Below are 8,518 nucleotides of genomic sequence, written 5' to 3'. Positions count from 1 at the left end.
ATTAGGGCCCGAGCGCTGACCAGTGCGAAGCCCTCTTGTATCCAAAGGAATTATTACTATTATTATTATTATTATTATTATTATTATTATTATTAGGGCCCGAGCACTGACCAGGATGAAGCCCTCTTGTATCCAAAGGAATTATTATTATTAGGGTCAGAGCGCTGACCAGCACGAAGCCCTTTTGTATCGAAATGAATTATTATTATTATTATTATTATTATTATTATTATTATTAGCGTCAGAGCGCTGACCAGCGTGAAGCCCTCTTGTATCCAAAGGAATTATTATTGTTATAATTATTATTATTGTTATGGCCCGAGCACTGACCAGCGCGAAGCCCTCTTGTATCCAAAGGAATTATTATTATTATTATTATTATTATTATTAGGGCCCGAGCACTGACCAGCGCAAAGCTCTCTTGTATACAAAGGAATTATTATTATTATTAGGGTCAGAGCGCTGACCAGCGCGAAGCCCTCTTGTATCCAAAGGAATTATTACTAGTATTAGGGCCCGAGCACTGACCAGCGCGAAGCTCTTTTGTATCCAAAGGAATTATTATTATTATTATTATTATTGTTGTTATTAGGGCCCGAGCAACGAACGGTGCGAAGTCCGCTTATATCGAAAGGAATTATTATTGTTATTATTATTACTATTATTAGGGCCCGAGCACTGACCAGCGCGAAGCCCTCTTGTATCCAAAGGAATTATTATTAGGGCCCGAGCGCTGACCAGCATGAAGCCCTCGTATATCCAAAGGAATTATCATTGTTATTATTATTATTATTATTAGGGCCCGAGCACTGACCAGCACCGAGCCCTCTTCTATCCAAAGGAATTATTATTATTAGGGCCTGAGAGCTGACCAGCGCAAAGCTCTCTTGTATCCAAAGGAATTATTATTATTATTATTATTAGGGCCCGAGCACCGAACGGTGTGAAGGCCCTATTGGATCTGTAGGAATTATTATTATTAGGGTTAGAGCGCTGACCAGCGCAAAGCCCTCTTGTATCCAAAGGAATTTTCATTATTATTATTATTATTATTATTATTATTATTATTATTATTAGGGCCCAAGCACTCACCAGCATGTAGACCTCTTGTATCCAAAGGAAGTATTATTATTATTATTAGGGCCCGAGTGCTGACCAGCGCGAAGCCGTCTTGTATCCAACGGAATTATTATTATTATTATTAGGGCCCGAGCGCTGACCAGCGCAAAACCCTCTTGTATCCAAAGGAATTATTATTATTAGAGCCCGAGAGTTGACCAGCGCGTAGCCCTATGGTATCCAAAAGAATTATTATTAGGGCCCAAGCGCTGACCGGCGCAAAGCCCTCTTGTATCCAAAAGAATTATTATTATTATTATTGTTATTATTATTATTATTAGGGCTCGAGCACTGACCAGCATGAAGCCCTCTTATATCCAAAGGAATTATTAGGGCCCGAGTGCTGACCAGCGCGAGGCGCTCTTGTATCCAAAGGAATTATTATTATTATTATTATTATTATTATTATTATTATTAGGGCCCGAGCGCTGACCAGCGCGAAGCCCTCTTGTATCCAAAGGAATTATTATTAGGGCCCGAGCGATGACCGGCGCGAAGCCCTCTTGTATCCAAAGGAATTGTTATTATTATTATTACTATTATTATTATTATTATTATTAGGGCCCGAGCGCTGACCAGCGCGAAGCCCTCTTGTATCCAAAGGAATTATTATTAGGGCCCGAGCGATGACCGGCGCGATGCCCTCTTGTATCCAAAGGAATTATTATTATCATTATTATTATTATTAGGGCCCGAGCACTGACCAGCATGAAGCCCTCTTATATCCAAAGGAATTATTATTGTTATTATTATTACTTTTATTAGGGCCCGAGCACTGACCAGCGCGAAGCCCTCTTGATTCCAAAGGAATTATTACGGCCAGAGTGCTGACCAGCGCGAAGCACTCTTGTATCCAAAGGAATTATTATTATTATTATTATTATTATTATTATTATTATTATTATTATTAATATTATTATTATTATTATTAGGGCCCGAGCGCTGACCAGCGCGAAGCCCTCTTGTATCCAAAGGAATTATTATTAGGGCCCGAGCGATGACCGGCGCGATGCCCTCTTGTATCCAAAGGAATTATTATTATCATTATTATTATTATTAGGGCCCGAGCACTGACCAGCATGAAGCCCTCTTATATCCAAAGGAATTATTATTGTTATTATTATTACTTTTATTAGGGCCCGAGCACTGACCAGCGCGAAGCCCTCTTGATTCCAAAGGAATTATTACGGCCAGAGTGCTGACCAGCGCGAAGCACTCTTGTATCCAAAGGAATTATTATTATTATTATTATTATTATTATTATTATTATTATTATTATTATTATTATTAGGGCCCGAGCGCTGACCAGCGCGAAGCCCTCTTGTATCCAAAGGAATTATTATTAGGCCCGAGCGATGACCGGCGCGAAGCCCTCTTGTATCCAAAGGAATTATTATTATTATTATTATTATTATTATTATTAATAATATTATTAGGGCCCGAGCGCTGACCAGCATGAAGCCCTCTTATATCCAATCGAATTATTGTTCTTATTATTATTATTATTATTAGGGCCCGAGCACTGACCAGGGGTCCATTTCACAAAGTAGGTTTAGTGAAAACTCAGGGTCTGTTAACCCTGAAATGAGGGAAACTCTGAGTTTTCCGTTTCAAAAAGGGAGGTAACTCAAACCAGAGAAAGAGGGATAACTCTAGCCTGTTTCAGAGAGAGGGGTAACTTAAGGTCTCGATCAGTTACCGTAGCAACAGACTCTATGAACCTAACCTGGTCGGGACCAGGTTTTTCTCAATGAACCTTGAGTTTCTCTCAGTCTCCGCCCTCTTTCAGAGCCACACACTCCATTTGATTTCTTCATTCATTCAGTCAGCAGGCGAGTTTTGGCGTAGCCTAGTTCTGCCGTCTGTCATTTAAAAAAATCATTAAAAAGAAAAAAAAAAAATCAGAGTCAGTATATTAGAAGTCCATTAGGCACAGTAACAGCCACAGTAACATTTTTCACTAACATGGCATGTCCTTTTGATAACGATCCCGTGGATGAAGGTGCAGCATTACTGCGCAGAGAATTAAATATTCGTTGAGAGATGGTTATCAGACCGTGCATAGATGTTCTAGCATTTCCAGACAACTATCTTTTTGAGCGGTACCGTTTCACGTCACAGTCCATCATCTACATACACAACCTAATCCGTCCTTACATTTGCAACATTACCAATCGTAGTCATGCTCTCTCATCCCAGCAGATATTGTGTGTTGCGCTGCGTTTCTTTGCAAACGGAAGTTTTTTGTACAATGTCGGAGCCAGCCACTGGCCTTCCTATAGTCTGGCTTATGGCCAGCTCCTCTGCCTCCGTTAGAGGTGGCGGTGCTGGGCCACCACCCGTTTTACGGGCATCTGCCTTCTTTCTGTTGGCTGAGTAGAAGTCTGTGTTAGTTTAAATAGGCTTAATTATTTAAAAGAACATGATGTTGATGAGAAGACATTTATGTGTGTGAAACCAGCATTATGTTGGGGATAAAACAGCTGCTCAGTCAAACAGCCACTTAATATTTACTTTACAATGTAAAACATGATCAAAATGAGGTTCCCCCATGAGATTATGCCGAGGTCTCACCTGTTTGAACAATGTTTTTATATTTCATCCTAAACTGCTGCCAAGTGCGCTTCTCCCTCGCGGGATTGGACCTAAATGAAATAAATTAATAGGCGACCAATCAAGCAGTTTTCCTCTGTAATATTATTGTGATTGCAAAGGACTACATTTAAACTTACGCATTGACCCGAGCGGCGATGTTCTCCCACGCCGTCTCCCTCTCTTTTGCAGCTGCAGCGGTGTTGCACTTCTTTTTGAAAACATGTTCAAACTCGCCGTATTATCTTATTAAGATTTCTAGTTCTAGTGGGGTGAAAAACGCCGCCCTCCTCTTCCCCGTTGCATGGTGACTCGTTGAATCGGGGCTCCATTGATGCTGGCTTTTTATAGTTGTGGTGCACGCGCTTAACTCCAGGTGAAACTACTCCAAGTTGAATAAACTGACTCAAATCAGCTGTTCTGGAACCGGAAACTCAGAGTTTCCTATCTCAGAGTAGATCAACTCAGAGTTCAGGATTAGACTCGGAGTTTGTTGAACCTGCTTTGTGAAACGGACCCCAGTGCGAAGCCCTCTTGTATCCAAAGGAATTATTAGGGCCTGAGCCCAAAGGGCGAAGACCCTATTGTTTTTCGTGCGTTTGTTTCTTTATTATTATTCTTTATTAATACGCCACTTCAATCCTTAATTTGACCCCCTAAACATGCTCAAAAACTCACCAAATTTGGCACGCACATCAGGTCTGGTGAAAAATTTGATAAAATGTAAAAATTAACCCCCGAAGTGCCAAAATGTGCTCTCTAGCGCCACCTATGTATCTAAAATGGCCGCCACGGCCCGTAGGAATGTCGTAGAGAGATCGAACCAAAACTCAATTATTCGTCTCATCAAGACCTACAAATCATACACTGACACCCCTGACCTAAATCCAACAGGAAGTCTGCAATCAGCTTTTCAAAATAAGACTTTGCCCCAATTTTGGCCCCCGAACAAACGCTATCTCCTCCGAGGGCGTTAATGGTATCGGCTTCAAACTTGAATACATGACTAATCACACTGTGTTGAGCAAAAGTTATTAAAAACTTTGTAATAACTCGAACGGTTTAGATTTAGTAAGCCCTGAAAGTTGGAGTGCGACATTACACCTTACAATGTAAACCAATGGGGAGGCAATCTCTGGGCATGGACTTTGTGCCAAACTGGGGCATCTGGCGTCTAAACTATAAGTCCGACCACTTTCAAACCTGTATCAATGGATTCGCGACGAAAATTCCTACAAAAAAATGATATTTTTATGTAGGATTTGGCCAAAGTCATGGGATTTATGAGGATATTTCACAAGAAGCGTTCTCTAATATCCTCCTCTCCAACTGCTCCTGGTGATGTCACTCCCTCAGTGCTCTGAAACATTCCGCAATACACACTCATTATAAAATCACAGGAGGAGCAAGAAAAGACTTTAAAACTCACACTCTAATATCTCAAAAACAATAAAAGATAGAAAACACATGTAAATTCAAGATTTGTAGGTCAAAGTCTCGTGGCTCATTTAAAGTTCAAATGAAGTTTGTATCTAAAATTATGTGGAAGCAGTAAATGTTCAAAAAGGTGTGGGTTCGCTCACACTCTCCATTCAAATATATGAGTATTTTTCTGTGTCCAGCTGCAGTTACTTATTGTCTCTACACACCTGACAGTACACATGTCAATCAAACTTTCAAAATAAAAGCACACCACACTTGTAAGAAATATCCCTCATTTTTAAAAAGCGTGATCTGATCCCGACGGGCCAGAGCGCAACAGGAAGTATCATGCGTCGTTCTTTGTTGTATTGCTCCTAGGAAATTTGGCCGATGCACCTGAAATTGACTCAGCTAAGATGTAAGACCTTGGTGATGCTACATTGGGCAGGTCATGACCCATGACCAAACGCCGTTGCCATGGCGACACATCCTTCGCCATGAAATACGATGCTGTATTTTAGGGACAAGGGATGGGTCAACAATCACAAAACTTGGCACACATGTCTGGAGCGACACCAGTTAAAATCCTCGAAACTTCATTTGCATAGACGTGACAATATGGCTCAACAGCGCCCCCTTGAAAATTTCAAAATTGTAGCCCCGCCTTCCAGATTAACCTAGGAAAAAGAAATTCGGGAGGCTTATGTATCATGTGAAGACGCACAAAAAAGCCTCTTGGAGCCGTATTGTAAGTCCTACAGGAAGTCGGCCATCTTGATAAAAGTGGTCATTTTTCGCGTTTATGTATCTCATCATTGTCCGCAATCTCAATTTCAAAATATGATTTTGTGCCAATTTTGGACCTTGAATAAACGCTATCTCCTCCTAGGGCGTTAATGGTATCGGCTTCAAACTTTAATACTTAACTTATCACACTGTGTTGAGCAAAAGTTATTAAAAACTTTGTAATAACTCGAACGGTTTAGATTTAGTAAGCCCTGAAAGTTGGAGTGCGACATTACACCTTACAATGTAAACCAATGGGGAGGCAATCTCTGGGCATGGACTTTGTGCCAAACTGGGGCATCTGGTGTCTAAACTATAAGTCCGACCACTTTCAAACCTGTATCAATGGATTCGCGACGAAAATTCCTACAAAAAAATGTGATTTTTATGTAGAATTTGGCCAAAGTTATGGGATTTATGAGGATATTTCACAAGTAGAGTACACTAATATCCTTCTCTGCAGTTGAGAGGGAGAGAGAGAGAATGGGGGGGGGGGGGGGGGGGGATGGGTGGAGCAGCAGGTTCGTTATGTAGTTTATTAGACAGACAGGAATAATGTGTAGGATTTAATCATTGGTTCACAGCCTGAAGCGGAGGGTGGCAGTAATGCACCTAATATTCTGGTTGTCAATCATTGTTATAAACCAGAAATAGGAGGGTTAAATATTTTCCCGCACAGAGTGGTACATCCTGTCAGCCGAGGGATTTCCTATCTGTGCAGCTGAACACAGCAGTTCTCTACGTACTGTTTTACCGTGATGGTCAGTGTTTTTTCCGTAGGTTTCACTTACTCAGCTGGGCGACAGACCCGCTGGTTCTCTCCACCTTAACCTAAATAACATATCGGGGCTCGGTGCTCCGGTTGGATCTAAACAGATAGCCAGGGTTAGCTAAGAGGCTAGCAGAGGCTAACTGGTTGTGCTTCTTTCCGGTCATGCTGCAGTTAACGCTCCGCTGCTGCCTGTTTGCTGCCTGTTCTCCGCTTTAACCTAAATAACAAATCGGGACTCGGTGCTCCGTTTGGATCTAAACAGAGAGCCGGGGTTAGCTGAGAGGCTAGCAGAGGCTAACTGGTTGTGCTTCTTTCGGTCATGCTGCAGTTAACGCTCCGCTGCTGCCTGTTTGCTGCCTGTTAGTTGTGTTCACCACGCTAGACTATTTTGTGTTTGTCTCGCTCGGGACTACTGTGTTTGTGCTGCCGTGAGTGAGAAAGTAAACTGATTTGTCGATCTGAAACCAGACAACGTGCGTTACAGACTGCCGTCCATACGTGCGCTCTCTGTGGAAAAAGAACCGCTTCTCTCTCTCTCACGATCGCTTTCCCTCCTCCCTCTCTTGTGACTAACACCATACTCGCGCGCACAGATACACGCACCGACATCGTTTTGCACATCTGATGGTCAGATAACATCGGACAAAAGTGTCCAACCTGCAAGTGTCCAACCCTGTGCAAAGCTGTTTGTGTTTTGTTTGGTAGAATTAGATTTTAGAATAGCTATTTATTGAATGAAGCATTTGTTAACTTTGTTAATTTTGCTAAGTTTCATAAACACTGTTATATCTTTAAAGAGAAGTTCTTTAGTCATTATTGGTAACATATTGTGAAAAGTGGCTGATTGAAGGAGTCAGAGCTCGAATTCAACCCTTCTTAGTTCACCCTTGAATGATTATCTCTCAGATATTAACATTCTAGGTGAACTCCCATTTATGAGATTACCTTGTTCGGTTATAAGTCCCGGTTTCCGGGTGGTGCTCCGTATTTGTTAGTTCATATTAATAATTCTGTTAATTGTTATAATTATTTATTATTGATAATTGATAATTATAGCAACTGTGTTCCTTGCAGATCCTACAGTTGGTGCCTGAATTATTGATTAAGGTGAACAATATTTTGATTTCATAATCTATAATTACCCATAATTGTTTGTGAACAGAGGGGTGGGCTCACAGAGAGACACTGGTTAGTATTGTGTGTCTAAAGACTCTCACACTGATCATCTCCAAACATTTTCTTGGTTCCCAGAAGCTTAGGAGACTGCGCCGCGGCCTGCTGTGCGCAAGGTTGCGAAGGCCCGTTCAACGCTGCTTGCAGCTTTAATTAGGGCCCGAGCACCTACCGGTGCGAAGCCCTATTGAAACTGAAGGAATTATTATTATTATTATTATTCCTCCGAAACAAACGCATTTTTGAGGGCCTAAATATGCACGAAAACTCATGAAAATTTGCACAGATGTCAGGACTGGCGAAAATTTCGATATTTTATGGGTCTCGAAATAAAGCGGGACAAAATGGCTCGACAGCGCCACCTAGAAAGTCAAGAAAATTGAGCCCCTCGATACAGATTGTCGTAGGAGAACGAAATTCGGTATGCATATGTATCATGACCAGACGCACCAAAAAGTCTCAAGGACACATAGCCTAACTCCAACAGGAAGTCGGCCATTTTGTATCAAAGTTGAAATTTTGCACCGATTTTGTCATTTCCAGCCCGCATACTTTAACGAACTCCTCCTAGAGATTTGACCCCAGGACTTTCAAATTCGGTCCGTATCATCTACAGGCATAGGAGATTAAAAGTTATTAAAACAATTCTCATTA

This window comes from Thunnus thynnus, chromosome 2 (genome assembly GCF_963924715.1).
Source record: "Thunnus thynnus chromosome 2, fThuThy2.1, whole genome shotgun sequence".
In the NCBI taxonomy this organism is placed as follows: Eukaryota; Metazoa; Chordata; class Actinopteri; order Scombriformes; family Scombridae; genus Thunnus; species Thunnus thynnus.
Note: the sequence above shows the minus strand (reverse complement) of the source record.